The following is a 16,017-nucleotide window of genomic DNA, read 5'->3' on the forward strand; positions in this document are numbered from 1 at the left end:
ATTTGGAAGCCCATAGAGGGCTATGGTGAAAAAGGAAATATCTTCCGTTCAAAACTGGAAAGAAGCTTTCTGAGAAACTGCTCTGTGTTCTGTTAATTCATCTCACAGAGTTACATCTTTCCCTTCAAGAAGCCTTTCGCTAAGGCTGTTCTTGTGGAATTGGCAAAGGGATATTTGGAAGCCAATAGAGGTCTATGGTGAAAAAGGAAATATCTTCCGTTGAAAACTGGAAAGAAGCTCTGAGAAAATTCTCTGTGTTCTGTTAATTCATCTCACAGAGTTACATATTTCCCTTCAGGTAGCCTTTCGGTAAGACTGTTCTTGTGGAATTGGCAAAGGGATATTTGGAAGCCCGTAGAGGGCTATGGTGAAAAAGGAAATATCTTCCGTTCTAAACAGGAAAGAAGGTTTCTGAGAAACTGCTCAGTGTTCTGTTAATTCATCTCACAGAGTTACATCTTTCCCTTCAAGAAGCCTTTCGCTGAGGCTGTTCTTGTGGAATTGGCAAAGGGATATTTGGAACCCCTAGAGGGCTATGGTGAAAAAGGAAATATCTTCCGTTCAAAACTGGAAAGAAGCTATCTGAGAAACTGCTCTGTGTTCTGTTAATTCATCTCACAGAGTTACATCTTTCCCTTCAAGAAGCCTTTCGCTAAGGCTGTTCTTGTGGAATTGGCAAAGGGATATTTGGAAGCCCATAGAGGGCTATGGTGAAAAAGGAAATATCTTCCGTTCAAAACTGGAAAGAAGCTCTGAGTAAATTCTCTGTGTTCTGTTAATTCATCTCACAGAGTTACATCGTTCCCTTCAGGAAGCCTTTCGGTAAGACTGTTCTTGTGGAATTGGCAAAGGGATATTTGGAAGCCCGTAGAGGGCTATGGTGAAAAAGGAAATATCTTCCGTTCTAAACTGGAAAGAAGCTTTCTGAGAAACTGCTCTGTGTTCTGTTAATTCATCTCACAGAGTTACATCTTTCCCTTCAAGAAGCCTTTCGCTGAGGCTGTTCTTGTGAAATTGGCAAAGGGATATTTGGAAGCCCATAGAGGGCTATGTTGAAAAAGGAAATATCTTCCGTTCAAAACTGTAAAGAAGCTTTCTGAGAAACTGCTCTGTGTTCTGTTAATTCACCTCACAGAGTTACATCTTTCCATTCAAGAAGCCTTTCGCTAAGGCTGTTCTTGTGGAACTGGCAAAGGGATATTTGGAAGCCCATAGAGGGCTACAGTGAAAAAGGAAATATCTTCCGTTCAAAACTGGCAAGAAGCTTTCTGAGAAACTGCTCTGTGTTCTGTTAATTCATCTCACAGAGTTACATCTTTCCCTTCAACAAGCCTTTCGCTAAGGCTGTTCTTGTGGAAGTCGCAAAGGGATATTTGGAAGCCCATAGAGGGCTATGGTGTGAAAGGAAATTTCTTCCGTTCAAAACTGGAAAGATGCTTTCTGAGAAACTGCTCTGTGTTCTGTTATTTTATCTCACAGAATTACATCTTTCCCTTCAAGAAGCCTTTCGCTAAGGCTGTTCTTGTGTTATTCGCAAAGGGATATTTGGAAGCCCCTAGAGGGCTATGGTGAAAAAGGAAATATCTTCCGTTCTAAACTGGAAAGAAGATTTCTGAGAAACTGCTCTGTGTTCTTTTAATTCATCTCACAGAGTTACATCTTTCCCTTCAAGAAGCCTTTCGCTAAGGCTGTTGTTGTGGAACAGGCAAAGGGATATTTGGAAGCCCATAGAGGGCTACGGTGAAAAAGGAATATCTTCCGTTCAAAACTGGAAAGAAGCTTTCTGAGAAACTGCTCTGTGTTCTGTTAATTCATCTCACAGAGTTACATCTTTCCCTTCAAGAAGCCTATCGCTAAGGCTGTTCTTGTGGAAGTCGCAAAGGGATATTTGGAAGCCCATAGAGGGCTATGGTGAGAACGGAAATTTCTTCCGTTCAAAACTGGAAAGAAGCTTTCTGAGAAACTGCTCTGTGTTCTGTTATTTTATCTCACAGAGTTACATCTTTCCCTTCAAGAAGCCTTACGCTAAGGCTGTTCTTGTGGAATTGGCAAAGGGATATTTGTAAGCCCATAGAGGGCTATGGTGAAAAAGAAATATCTTCCGTTCAAAACTGGAAAGAAGCTCTGAGAAAATTCTCTGTGTTCTGTTAATTCATCTCACAGAGTTACACCTTTCCCTTCAGGAAGCCTTTCGGTAATGCTGTTCTTGTGCAATTGGCAAAGGGATATGTGGAAGCTCGTAGAGGGCTATGGTGAAAAAGGAAATATCTTCCGTTCAAAACTGGAAAGAAGCTTTCTGAGAAACTGCTCTGTGTTCTGTTAATTCATCTCACAGAGATACATCTTTCCCTTCAAGGAGTCTCTCGCTGAGGCTGTTCTTGTGGAATTGGCAAAGGGATATTTGGAAGCCCATAGAGGGCTATGGTGAAAAAGGAAATAACTTCCGTTCAAAACTGGAAAGAAGCTTTCTGAGAAACTGCTCTGTGTTCTGTTAATTCATCTCACAGAGTTACATCTTTCCCTTCAAGAAGCCTTTCGCTAAGGCTCTTCTTGTGGAATTGGCAAAGGGAAATTTGGAAGCCCATAGAGGGCTATGGTGAAAAAGGAAATATCTTCCGTTCAAAACTGGAAAGAAGCTTTCTGAGAAACTGCTCTGTGTTCTGTTAATTCATCTCACAGAGTTACATCTTTCCCTTCAAGAAGCCTTTCACTAAGGCTGTTCTTGTGGAATTGGCAATGGGATATTTGGAAGCCCATAGAGGGCTATGGTGAAAAAGGAAATATCTTCCGTTGAAAACTGGAAAGAAGCTCTGAGAAAATTCTCTGTGTTCTGTTAATTCATCTCACAGAGTTACATAATTCCCTTCAGGAAGCCTTTCGGTAAGACTGTTCTTGTGGAATTGGCAAAGGGATATTTGGAAGCCCGTAGAGGGCTATGGTGAAAAAGGAAATATCTTCCGTTCTAAACAGGAAAGAAGGTTTCTGAGAAACTGCTCAGTGTTCTGTTAATTCATCTCACAGAGTTACATCTTTCCCTTCAAGAAGCCTTTCGCTGAGGCTGTTCTTGTGGAATTGGCAAAGGGATATTTGGAACCCCTAGAGGGCTATGGTGAAAAAGGAAATATCTTCCGTTCAAAACTGGAAAGAAGCTTTCTGAGAAACTGCTCTGTGTTCTGTTAATTCATCTCACAGAGTTACATCTTTCCCTTCAAGAAGCCTTTCGCTAAGGCTCTTCTTGTGGAATTGGCAAAGGGATTTTTGGAAGCCCATAGAGGGCTATGGTGAAAAAGGAAATATCTTCCGTTCAAAACTGGAAAGAAGCTCTGAGTAAATTCTCTGTGTTCTGTTAATTCATCTCACAGAGTTACATCGTTCCCTTCAGGAAGCCTTTCGGTAAGACTGTTCTTGTGGAATTGGCAAAGGGATATTTGGAAGCCCGTAGAGGGCTATGGTGAAAAAGGAAATATCTTCCGTTCTAAACTGGAAAGAAGCTTTCTGAGAAACTGCTCTGTGTTCTGTTAATTCATGTCACAGAGTTACATCTTTCCCTTCAAGAAGCCTTTCGCTGAGGCTGTTCTTGTGAAATTGGCAAAGGGATATTTGGAAGCCCATAGAGGGCTATGGTGAAAAAGGAAATATCTTCCGTTCAAAACTGGAAAGAAGCTTTCTGAGAACCTGCTCTGTGTTCTGTTAATTCACGTCACAGAGTTACATCTTTCCATTCAAGAAGCCTTTCGCTAAGGCTGTTCTTGTGGAACTGGCAAAGGGATATTTGGAAGCCCATAGAGGGCTATGGTGTGAAAGGAAATTTCTTCCGTTCAAAACTGGAAAGAAGCTTTCTGAGAAACTGCTCTGTGTTGTGTTATTTTATCTCACAGAGTTACATCTTTCCCTTCAAGAAGCCTTACGCTAAGGCTGTTCTTGTGGAATTGGCAAAGGGATATTTGTAAGCCATAGAGGGCTATGGTGAAAAAGAAATATCTTCCGTTCAAAACTGGAAAGAAGCTCTGAGAAAATTCTCTGTGTTCTGTTAATTCATCTCACAGAGTTACACCTTTCCCTTCAGGAAGCCTTTCGGTAATACTGTTCTTGTGCAATTGGCCAAGGGATATGTGGAAGCTCGTAGAGGGCTATGGTGAAAAAGGAAATATCTTCCGTTCAAAACTGGAAAGAAGCTTTCTGAGAAACTGCTCTGTGTTCTGTTAATTCATCTCACAGAGATACATCTTTCCCTTCAAGGAGTCTCTCGCTGAGACTGTCCTTGTGGAATTGGCAAAGGGATATTTGGAAGCCCATAGAGGGCTATGGTGAAAAAGGAAATATCTTCCGTTCAAAACTGGAAAGAAGCTTTCTGAGAAACTGCTCTGTGTTCTGTTAATTCATCTCACAGACTTACATCTTTCCCTTCAAGAAGCCTTTCGCTAAGGCTGTTCTTGTGGAATTGGCAAGGGATATTTGGAAGCCAATAGAGGGCTATGGTGAAAAAGGAAATATCTTCCGTTGAAAACTGGAAAGAAGCTCTGAGAAAATTCTCTGTGTTCTGTTAATTCATCTCACAGAGTTACATATTTCCCTTCAGGAAGCCTTTCGGTAAGACTGTTCTTGTGGAATTGGCAAAGGGATATTTGGAAGCCCGTAGAGGGCTTTGGTGAAAAAGGAAATAACTTCCGTTCTAAACAGGAAAGAAGGTTTCTGAGAAACTACTCAGTGTTCTGTTAATTCATCTCACAGAGTTACATCTTTCCCTTCAAGAAGCCTTTCGCTGAGGCTGTTCTTGTGGAATTGGCAAAGGGATATTTGGAACCCCTAGAGGGCTATGGTGAAAAAGGAAATATCTTCCGTTCAAAACTGGAAAGATGCTTTCTGTGAAACTGCTCTGTGTTCTGTTAATTCATCTCACAGAGTTACATCTTTCCCTTCAAGAAGCCTTTCGCTAAGGCTGTTCTTTTGGAATTGGCAAAGGGATATTTGGAGGCCCATAGAGGGCTATGGTGATAAAGGAAATATCTTCCGTTCAAAACTGGAAAGAAGCTTTCTGAGAAACTGCTCTGTGTTCTGTTAATTCATCTCACAGAGTTACATCTTTCCCTTCAAGAAGCCTTTCGCTAACGCTGTTCTTGTGGAATTGGCAAAGTGATATTTGGAAGCCCATAGACGGCTATGGTGAAAAAAGAAATATTTTCCGTTCAAAACCGGAAAGAAGCTTTCTGAGAAACTGCTCTGCGTTCTGTAAATTCATCTCACAGAGTTACATCTTTCCCTTCAAGAAGCCTTTCGATAAGGCTGTTCTTGTGGAATTGGCAAAGGGATATTTGGAAGCCCATAGAGGGCTATGGTGAAAAAGGAAATATGTTCCCTTCAAAACTGGAAAGAAGCTTTCTCAGAAACTGCTCTGTGTTCTGTTAATTTATCTCACAGAGTTACATCTTTCCCTTCAAGAAGCCTTTCTTTAAGACTGTTCTTGTGGAATTGGGAAAGGGATATTTGGAAGCCCGTAGAGGGCTATGGTGAAAAAGGAAATATCTTCCGTTCAAAACTGGAAAGAAGCTTTCTGAGAAACTGCTCTGTGTTCTGTTAATTCATCCCACAGAGTTACATCTTTCCCTTCAATAAGCCTTTCGCTGAGGCTATTCTTGTGGAATTGGCAAAGGGATATTTGGAAGCCCATAGAGGGCTATGGTGAAAAAGGAAATATCTTCCGTTCAAAACTGGAAAGAAGCTTTCCGAGAAACTGCTCTGTGTTCTGTTAATTCATCTCACAGAGTTACATCTTTCCCTTCAAGAAGCCTTTCAGTGAGGCTGTTCTTGTGGAATTGGCAAAGGGATATTTGGAAGCCCATAGAGGGCTATGGTGAAAAAGGAAATATCTTCCGTTCAAAACTGGAAAGAAGCTTTCTGAGAAACTGCTCTGTGTTCTGTTAATTCATCTCACAGAGTTACATCTTTCCCTTCAAGAAACCTTTCGCTGAGGCTGTTCTTGTGGTATTCGCAAAGGGATATTTGGAAGCCCATAGAGGGCTATGGTGAAAAAGGAAATATCTTCCGTTCAAAACTGGAAAGAAGATTTCTGAGAAACTGCTCTGTGTTCTCTTAATTCATCTCACAGAGTTACATCTTTCCCTTCAAGAAGCCTTTCGCTAAGGGTGTTCTTGTGGAACTGGCAAAGGGATATTTGGAAGCCCATAGAGGGCTACAGTGGAAAAGGAAATATCTTCCGTTCAAAACTGGAAAGAAGCTTTCTGAGAAACTGCTCTGTGTTCTGTTAATTCATCTCACAGAGTTACATCTTTCCCTTCAAGAAGCCTTTCGCTGAGGCTGTTCTTGTGGAATTGGCAAAGGGATATTTGGAAGCCCATAGAGGGCTATTGTGAAAAAGGAAATTTCTTCCGTTCAAAACTTGAAAGAAGCTTTCTGAGAAACTGCTCTGTGTTCTGCTAATTCATCTCACAGAGTTACATCTTTCCCTTCAAGAAGCCTTTCGCTAATACTGTTCTTGTGGTATTCGCAAAGGGATATTTGGAAGCCCATAGAGGGCTATGGTGAAAAAGGAAATATCTTCCGTTCAAAACTGGAAAGAAGCTTTCTGAGAAACTGCTCTGTGTTCTGTTAATTCATCTCACAGAGTTACATCTTTCCCTTCAAGAAGCCTTTCACTGAGGCTGTTCTTGTGGAATTGGCAAAGGGATATTTGGAAGCCCATAGAGGGCTATGGTGAAAAAGGAAATATCTTCCGTTCAAAACTGGAAAGAAGCTTTCTGAGAAACTGCTCTGTGTTCTGTTAATTCATCTCACAGAGTTACATCTTTCCCTTGAGGAAACCATTCGCTGAGGCTGTTCTTGTGGTATTCGCAAAGGGATATTTGGAAGCCCATAGAGGGCTATGGTGAAAAAGGAAATATCTTCCGTTCAAAACTGGAAAGAAGATTTCTGAGAAACTGCTCTGTGTTCTCTTAATTCATCTCACAGAGTTACATCTTTCCCTTCAAGAAGCCTTTCGCTAAGGGTGTTCTTGTGGAACTGGCAAAGGGATATTTGGAAGCCCATAGAGGGCTACAGTGGAAAAGGAAATATCTTCCGTTCAAAACTGGAAAGAAGCTTTCTGAGAAACTGCTCTGTGTTCTGTTAATTCATCTCACAGAGTTACATCTTTCCCTTCAAGAAGCCTTTCGCTGAGGCTGTTCTTGTGGAATTGGCAAAGGGATATTTGGAAGTCCATAGAGGGCTATGGTGAAAAAGGAAATATCTTCCGTTCAAAACTGGAAAGAAGCTTTCTGAGAAACTGCTCTGTGTTCTGTTAATTCATCTCACAGAGTTACATCTTTCCCTTCAAGAAGCCTTTCGCTAAGGCTGTTCTTGTGGAATTGGCAAAGGGATATTTGTAAGCCCAAAGAGGGCTATGGTGAAAAAGAAATATCTTCCGTTCAAAACTGGAAAGAAGCTCTGAGAAAATTCTCTGTGTTCTGTTAATTCATCTCACACAGTTACACCTTTCCCTTCAGGAAGCCTTTCGGTAATACTGTTCTTGTGCAATTGGCAAAGGGATATGTGGAAGCTCGTAGAGGGCTATGGTGAAAAAGGAAATATCTTCCGTTCAAAACTGGAAAGAAGCTTTCTGAGAAACTGCTCTGTGTTCTGTTAATTCATCTCACAGTGATACATCTTTCCCTTCAAGGAGTCTCTCGCTGAGGCTGTTCTTGTGGAATTGGCAAAGGGATATTTGGAAGCCCATAGAGGGCTATGGTGAAAAAGGAAATAACTTCCGTTCAAAACTGGAAAGAAGCTTTCTGAGAAACTGCTCTGTGGTCTGTTAATTCATCTCACAGAGTTACATCTTTCCCTTCAAGAAGCCTTTCGCTAAGGCTCTTCTTGTGGAATTGGCAAAGGGATATTTGGAAGCCCATAGAGGGCTATGGTGAAAAAGGAAATATCTTCCGTTCAAAACTGGAAAGAAGCTTTCTGAGAAACTGCTCTGTGTTCTGTTAATTCATCTCACAGAGTTACATCTTTCCCTTCAAGAAGCCTTTCACTAAGGCTGTTCTTGTGGAATTGGCAATGGGATATTTGGAAGCCCATAGAGGGCTATGGTGAAAAAGGAAATATCTTCCGTTCAAAACTGGAAAGAAGCTTTCTGAGAAACTGCTCTGTGTTCTGTTAATTCATCTCACAGAGTTACATCTTTCCCTTCAAGAAGCCTTTCGCTAAGGCTGTTCTTGTGGAATTGGCAAAGGGATATTTGGAAGCCAATAGAGGGCTATGGTGAAAAAGGAAATATCTTCCGTTGAAAACTGGAAAGAAGCTCTGAGAAAATTCTCTGTGTTCTGTTAATTCATCTCACAGAGTTAAATATTTCCCTTCAGGAATCCTTTCGCTAAGACTGTTCTTGTGGAATTGGCAAAGGGATATTTGGAAGCCCGTAGAGGGCTATGGTGAAAAAGAAAATATCTTCCGTTCTAAACAGGAAAGAAGGTTTCTGAGAAACTGCTCAGTGTTCTGTTAATTCATCTCACAGAGTTACATCTTTCCCTTCAAGAAGCCTTTCGCTGAGGCTGTTCTTGTGGAATTGGCAAAGGGATATTTGGAACCCCTAGAGGGCTATGGTGAAAAAGGAAATATCTTCCGTTCAAAACTGGAAAGATGCTTTCTGTGAAACTGCTCTGTGTTCTGTTAATTCATCTCACAGAGTTACATCTTTCCCTTCAAGAAGCCTTTCGCTAAGGCTGTTCTTTTGGAATTGGCAAAGGGATATTTGGAGGCCCATAGAGGGCTATGGTGATAAAGGAAATATCTTCCGTTCAAAACTGGAAAGAAGCTTTCTGAGAAACTGCTCTGTGTTCTGTTAATTCATCTCACAGAGTTACATCTTTCCCTTCAAGAAGCCTTTCGCTAACGCTGTTCTTGTGGAATTGGCAAAGTGATATTTGGAAGCCCATAGAGGGCTATGGTGAAAAAAGAAATATTTTCCGTTCAAAACCGGAAAGAAGCTTTCTGAGAAACTGCTCTGCGTTCTGTAAATTCATCTCACAGAGTTACATCTTTCCCTTCAAGAAGCCTTTCGCTAAGGCTGTTCTTGTGGAATTGGCAAAGGGATATTTGGAAGCCCATAGAGGGCTATGGTGAAAAAGGAAATATCTTCCCTTCAAAACTGGAAAGAAGCTTTCTCAGAAACTGCTCTGTGTTCTGTTAATATATCTCACAGAGTTACATCTTTCCCTTCAAGAAGCCTTTCTTTAAGACTGTTCTTGTGGAATTGGCAAAGGGATATTTGGAAGCCCGTAGAGGGCTATGGTGAAAAAGGAAATATCTTCCGTTCAAAACTGGAAAGAAGCTTTCTGAGAAACTGCTCTGTGTTCTGTTAATTCATCCCACAGAGTTACATCTTTCCCTTCAATAAGCCTTTCGCTGAGGCTATTCTTGTGGAATTGGCAAGGGATATTTGGAAGCCCATAGAGGGCTATGGTGAAAAAGGAAATATCTTCCGTTCAAAACTGGAAAGAAGCTTTCTGAGAAACTGCTCTGTGTTCTGTTAATTCATCTCACAGAGTTACATCTTTCCCTTCAAGAAGCCTTTCACTGAGGCTGTTCTTGTGGAATTGGCAAAGGGATATTTGGAAGCCCATAGAGGGCTATGGTGAAAAAGGAAATATCTTCCGTTCAAAACTGGAAAGAAGCTTTCTGAGAAACTGCTCTGTGTTCTGTTAATTCATCTCACAGAGTTACATCTTTCCCTTCAAGAAACCTTTCGCTGAGGCTGTTCTTGTGGTATTCGCAAAGGGATATTTGGAAGCCCATAGAGGGCTATGGTGAAAAAGGAAATATCTTCCGTTCAAAACTGGAAAGAAGATTTCTGAGAAACTGCTCTGTGTTCTCTTAATTCATCTCACAGAGTTACATCTTTCCCTTCAAGAAGCCTTTCGCTAAGGGTGTTCTTGTGGAACTGGCAAAGGGATATTTGGAAGCCCATAGAGGGCTACAGTGGAAAAGGAAATATCTTCCGTTCAAAACTGGAAAGAAGCTTTCTGAGAAACTGCTCTGTGTTCTGTTAATTCATCTCACAGAGTTACATCTTTCCCTTCAAGAAGCCTTTCGCTAAGGGTGTTCTTGTGGAACTGACAAAGGGATATTTGGAAGCCCATAGAGGGCTACAGTGAAAAAGGAAATATCTTCCGTTCAAAACTGGAAAGAAGCTTTCTGAGAAACTGCTCTGTGTTCTGTTAATTCATCTCACAGAGTTACATCTTTCCCTTCAAGAAGTCTTTCGCTGAGGCTGTTCTTGTGGATTTGGCAAAGGGATATTTGGAAGTCCATAGAGGGCTATGGTGAAAAAGGAAATATCTTCCGTTCAAAACTGGAAAGAAGCTTTCTACGAAACTGCTCTGTGTTCTGTTAATTCATCTCACAGAGTTACATCTTTCCCTTCAAGAAGCCTTTTGCTAAGGCTGTTCTTGTGGAATTGGCAAAGGGATATTTGGAAGCCCATAGAGGGCTATGGTGAAAAAGGAAATATCTTCCGTTCAAAACTGGAAAGAAGCTTTCTGAGAAACTGCTCTGTGTTCTGTTAATTCATCTCACAGAGTTACATCTTTCCCTTCAAGAAGCCTTTCGCTAAGGCTGTTCTTGTGGAATTGGCAAAGGGATATTTGGAAGCCCATAGAGGGCTATTGTGAAAAAGGAAATATCTTCCGTTCAAAACTTGAAAGAAGCTTTCTGAGAAACTGCTCTGTGTTCTGCTAATTCATCTCACAGAGTTACATCTTTCCCTTCAAGAAGCCTTTCGCTAAGACTGTTCTTGTGGTATTCGCAAAGGGACATTTGGAAGCCCATAGAGGGCTATGGTGAAAAAGGAAATATCTTCCGTTCAAAACTGGAAAGAGATTTCTGAGAAACTGCTCTGTGTTCTGTTAATTCATCTCACAGAGTTACATCTTTCCCTTCAAGAAGCCTTTCGCTAAGGGTGTTCTTGTGGAACTGGCAAAGGGATATTTGGAAGCCTCTAGAGGGCTACAGTGAAAAAGGAAATATCTTCCGTTCAAAACTGGAAAGAAGCTTTCTGAGAAACTGCTCTGTGTTCTGTTAATTCATCTCACAGAGTTACATCTTTCCCTTCAAGAAGCCTTTCGCTAAGGCTGTTCTTGTGGAAGTCGCAAAGGGATATTTGGAAGCCCATAGAGGGCTATGGTGAGAACGGAAATTTCTTCCGTTCAAAACTGGAAAGAAGCTTTCTGAGAAACTGCTCTGTGTTCTGTTATTTTATCTCCCAGAGTTACATCTTTCCCTTCAAGAAGCCTTTCGCTAAGGCTGTTCTTGTGGTATTCGCAAAGGGATATTTGGAAGCCCCTAGAGGGCTATGGTGAAAAAGGAAATATCTTCCGTTCAAAACTGGAAAGAAGCTTTCTGAGAAACTGCTCTGTGTTCTGTTAATTCATCTCACAGAGTTACATCTTTCCATTCAAGAAGCCTTTCGCTAAGGCTGTTCTTGTGGTATTCGCAAAGGGATATTTGGAAGCCCATAGAGGGCTATGGTGAAAAAGGAAATATCTTCCGTTCCAAACTGGAAAGAAGATTTCTGAGAAACTACTCTGTGTTCTGATAATTCATCTCACAGTGTTACATCTTTCCCTTCAAGAAGCCTTTCGCTAAGGGTGTTCTTGTGGAACTGGCAAAGGGATATTTGGAAGCCCATAGAGGGCTACAGTGAAAAAGGAAATATCTTCCGTTCAAAACTGGAAAGAAGCTTTCTGAGAAACTGCTCTGTGTTCTGTTAATTCATCTCACAGAGTTACATCTTTCCCTTCAACAAGCCTTTCGCTAAGGCTGTTCTTGTGGAAGTCGCAAAGGGATATTTGGAAGCCCATAGAGGGCTATGGTTAGAAAGGAAATTTCTTCCGTTCAAAACTGGAAAGAAGCTTTCTGAGAAACTGCTCTGTGTTCTGTTATTTTATCTCACAGAGTTACATCTTTCCCTTCAAGAAGCCTTTCGCTAAGGCTGTTCTTGTGTTATTCGCAAAGGGATATTTGGAAGCCCCTAGAGGGCTATGGTGAAAAAGGAAATATCTTCCGTTCAAAACTTGAAAGAAGCTTTCTGAGAAACTGCTCTGTGTTCTGCTAATTCATCTCACAGAGTTACATCTTTCCCTTCAAGAAGCCTTTCGCTAAGACTGTTCTTGTGGTATTCGCAAAGGGATATTTGGAAGCCCATAGAGGGCTATGGTGAAAAAGGAAATATCTTCCGTTCAAAACTGGAAAGAGATTTCTGAGAAACTGCTCTGTGTTCTGTTAATTCATCTCACAGAGTTACATCTTTCCCTTCAAGAAGCCTTTCGCTAAGGGTGTTCTTGTGGAACTGGCAAAGGGATATTTGGAAGCCTCTAGAGGGCTACAGTGAAAAAGGAAATATCTTCCGTTCAAAACTGGAAAGAAGCTTTCTGAGAAACTACTCTGTGTTCTGTTAATTCATCTCACAGAGTTACATCTTTCCCTTCAAGAAGCCTTTCGCTAAGGCTGTTCTTGTGGAAGTCGCAAAGGGATATTTGGAAGCCCATAGAGGGCTATGGTGAGAACGGAAATTTCTTCCGTTCAAAACTGGAAAGAAGCTTTCTGAGAAACTGCTCTGTGTTCTGTTATTTTATCTCCCAGAGTTACATCTTTCCCTTCAAGAAGCCTTTCGCTAAGGCTGTTCTTGTGGTATTCGCAAAGGGATATTTGGAAGCCCCTAGAGGGCTATGGTGAAAAAGGAAATATCTTCCGTTCAAAACTGGAAAGAAGATTTCTGAGAAACTGCTCTGTGTTCTGTTAATTCATCTCACAGAGTTACATCTTTCCCTTCAAGAAGCCTTTCGCTAAGGCTGTTCTTGTGGAACTGGCAAAGGGATATTTTGAAGCCCATAGAGGGCTACAGTGAAAAAGGAAATATCTTCCGTTCAAAACTGGAAAGAAGCTTTCTGAGAAACTGCTCTGTGTTCTGTTAATTCATCTCACAGAGTTACATCTTTCCCTTCAAGAAGCCTTTCGCTAAGGCTGTTCTTGTGGAATTGGCAAAGGGATATTTGGAAGCCCATAGAGGGCTACGGTGAAACAGGAAATTTCTTCCGTTCAAAACTGGAAAGAAGCTTTCTGAGAAACTGCTCTGTGTTCTGTTAATTCATCTCACGGAGTTACATCTTTCCGTTCATGAAGCCTTTCGCTAAGGCTGTTCTTGTGGAATTGGCAAAGGGATATTTAGAAGCCCATAGAGGGCTATGGTGAAAAAGGAAATATCTTCCGTTCAAAACTGGAAAGAAGCTTTCTGAGAAACTGCTCTGTGTTCTGTTAATTCATCGCACGGAGTTACATCTTTCCCTTCAAGAAGCCTTTCGCTAAGGCTGTTCTTGTGGAATTGGCAAAGGGATATTTGGAAGCCCATAGAGGGCTATTGTGAAAAAGGAAATATCTTCCGTTCAAAACTGGAAAGAAGCTCTGAGTAAATTCTCTGTGTTCTGTTAATTCATCTCACAGAGTTACATCGTTCCCTTCAGGAAGCCTTTCGGTAAGACTGTTCTTGTGGAATTGGCAAAGGGATATTTGGAAGCCCTTAGAGGGCTATGGTGAAAAAGGAAATATCTTCCGTTCTAAACTGGAAAGAAGCTTTCTGAGAAACTGCTCTGTGTTCTGTTAATTCATCTCACAGAGTTACATCCTTCCCTTCAAGAAGCCTTTCGCTGAGGCTGTTCTTGTGGAATTGGGAAAGGGATATTTGGAAGCCCATAGAGGGCTATGGTGAAAAAGGAAATATCTTCCGTTCAAAACTGGAAAGAAGCTTTCTGAGAAACTGCTCTGTGTTCTGTTAATTCATCTCACAGAGTTACATCTTTCCATTCAAGAAGCCTTTCGCTAAGGCTGTTCTTGTGGTATTCGCAAAGGGATATTTGGAAGCCCATAGAGGGCTATGGTGAAAAAGGAAATATCTTCCGTTCCAAACTGGAAAGAAGATTTCTGAGAAACTACTCTGTGTTCTGATAATTCATCTCACAGAGTTACATCTTTCCCTTCAAGAAGCCTTTCGCTAAGGGTGTTCTTGTGGAACTGGCAAAGGGATATTTGGAAGCCCATAGAGGGCTACAGTGAAAAAGGAAATATCTTCCGTTCAAAACTGGAAAGAAGCTTTCTGAGAAACTGCTCTGTGTTCTGTTAATTCATCTCACAGAGTTACATCTTTCCCTTCAACAAGCCTTTCGCTAAGCCTGTTCTTGTGGAAGTCGCAAAGGGATATTTGGAAGCCCATAGAGGGCTATGGTTAGAAAGGAAATTTCTTCCGTTCAAAACTGGAAAGAAGCTTTCTGAGAAACTGCTCTGTGTTCTGTTATTTTATCTCACAGAGTTACATCTTTCCCTTCAAGAAGCCTTTCGCTAAGGCTGTTCTTGTGTTATTCGCAAAGGGATATTTGGAAGCCCCTAGAGGGCTATGGTGAAAAAGGAAATATCTTCCGTTCTAAACTGGAAAGAAGATTTCTGAGAAACTGCTCTGTGTTCTGTTAATTCATCTCACAGAGTTACATCTTTCCCTTCAAGAAGCCTTTCGCTAAGTCTGTTCTTTTGGAACTGGCAAAGGGATATTAGGAAGCCCATAGAGGGCTACGGTGAAAAAGGAAATATCTTCCGTTCAAAACTGGAAAGAAGTTCTGAGAAAATTCTCTGTGTTCTGTTTATTCATCTCACAGAGTTACATCTTTCCCTTCAGGAAGCCTTTCGGTAAGACTGTTCTTGTGGAATTGGCAAAGGGATATTTGGAAGCACTTAGAGGGCTATTGTGAAAAAGGAAATATCTTCCGTTCAAAACTTGAAAGAAGCTTTCTGAAAAACTGCTCTGTGTTCTGCTAATTTATCTCACAGAGTTACATCTTTCCCTTCAAGAAACCTTTCGCTAAGACTGTTCTTGTGGTATTCGCAAAGAGATATTTGGAAGCCCATAGAGGGCTATGGTGAAAAAGGAAATATCTTCCATTCAAAACTGGAAAGAGATTTCTGAGAAACTGCTCTGTGTTCTGTTAATTCATCTCACAGAGTTACATCTTTCCCTTCAAGAAGCCTTTCGCTAAGGGTGTTCTTGTGGAACTGGCAAAGGGATATTTGGAAGCCCCTAGAGGGCTACAGTGAAAAAGGAAATATCTTCCGTTCAAAACTGGAAAGAAGCTTTCTGAGAAACTGCTCTGTGTTCTGTTAATTCATCTCACAGAGTTACATCTTTCTCTTCAAGAAGCCTTTCGCTAAGGCTGTTCTTGTGGAAGTCGCAAAGGGATATTTGGAAGCCCATAGAGGGCTATGGTGAGAACGGAAATTTCTTCCGTTCAAAACTGGAAAGAAGCTTTCTGAGAAACTGCTCTGTGTTGTGTTATTTTATCTCACAGAGTTACATCTTTCCCTTCAAGAAGCCTTTCGCTAAGGCTGTTCTTGTGGTATTCGCAAAGGGATATTTGGAAGCCCCTAGAGGGCTATGGTGAAAAAGGAAATATCTTCCGTTCTAAACTGGAAAGAAGATTTCTGAGAAACTGCTCTGTGTTCTGTTAATTCATCTCACAGAGTTACATCTTTCCCTTCAAGAAGCCTTTCGCTAAGGCTGTTGTTGTGGAACAGGCAAAGGGATATTTGGAAGCCCATAGAGGGCTACGGTGAAAAAGGAATATCTTCCGTTCAAAACTGGAAAGAAGCTTTCTGAGAAACTGCTCTGTGTTCTGTTAATTCATCTCACAGAGTTACATCTTTCCCTTCAAGAAGCCTTTCGCTAAGGCTGTTCTCGTGGAAGTCGCAAAGGGATATTTGGAAGCCCATAGAGGGCTATGGTGAGAACGGAAATTTCTTCCGTTCAAAAGTGGAAAGAAGCTTTCTGAGAAACTGCTCTGTGTTCTGTTATTTTATCTCACAGAGTTACATCTTTCCCTTCAAGAAGCCTTACGCTAAGGCTGTTCTTGTGGAATTGGCAAAGGGATATTTGTAAGCCCATAGAGGGCTATGGTGAAAAAGAAATATCTTCCGTTCAAAACTGGA

The sequence above is a fragment of the Chlorocebus sabaeus genome, chromosome 4 (assembly GCF_047675955.1).
Source record: "Chlorocebus sabaeus isolate Y175 chromosome 4, mChlSab1.0.hap1, whole genome shotgun sequence".
NCBI classification, from domain to species: domain Eukaryota; kingdom Metazoa; phylum Chordata; class Mammalia; order Primates; family Cercopithecidae; genus Chlorocebus; species Chlorocebus sabaeus.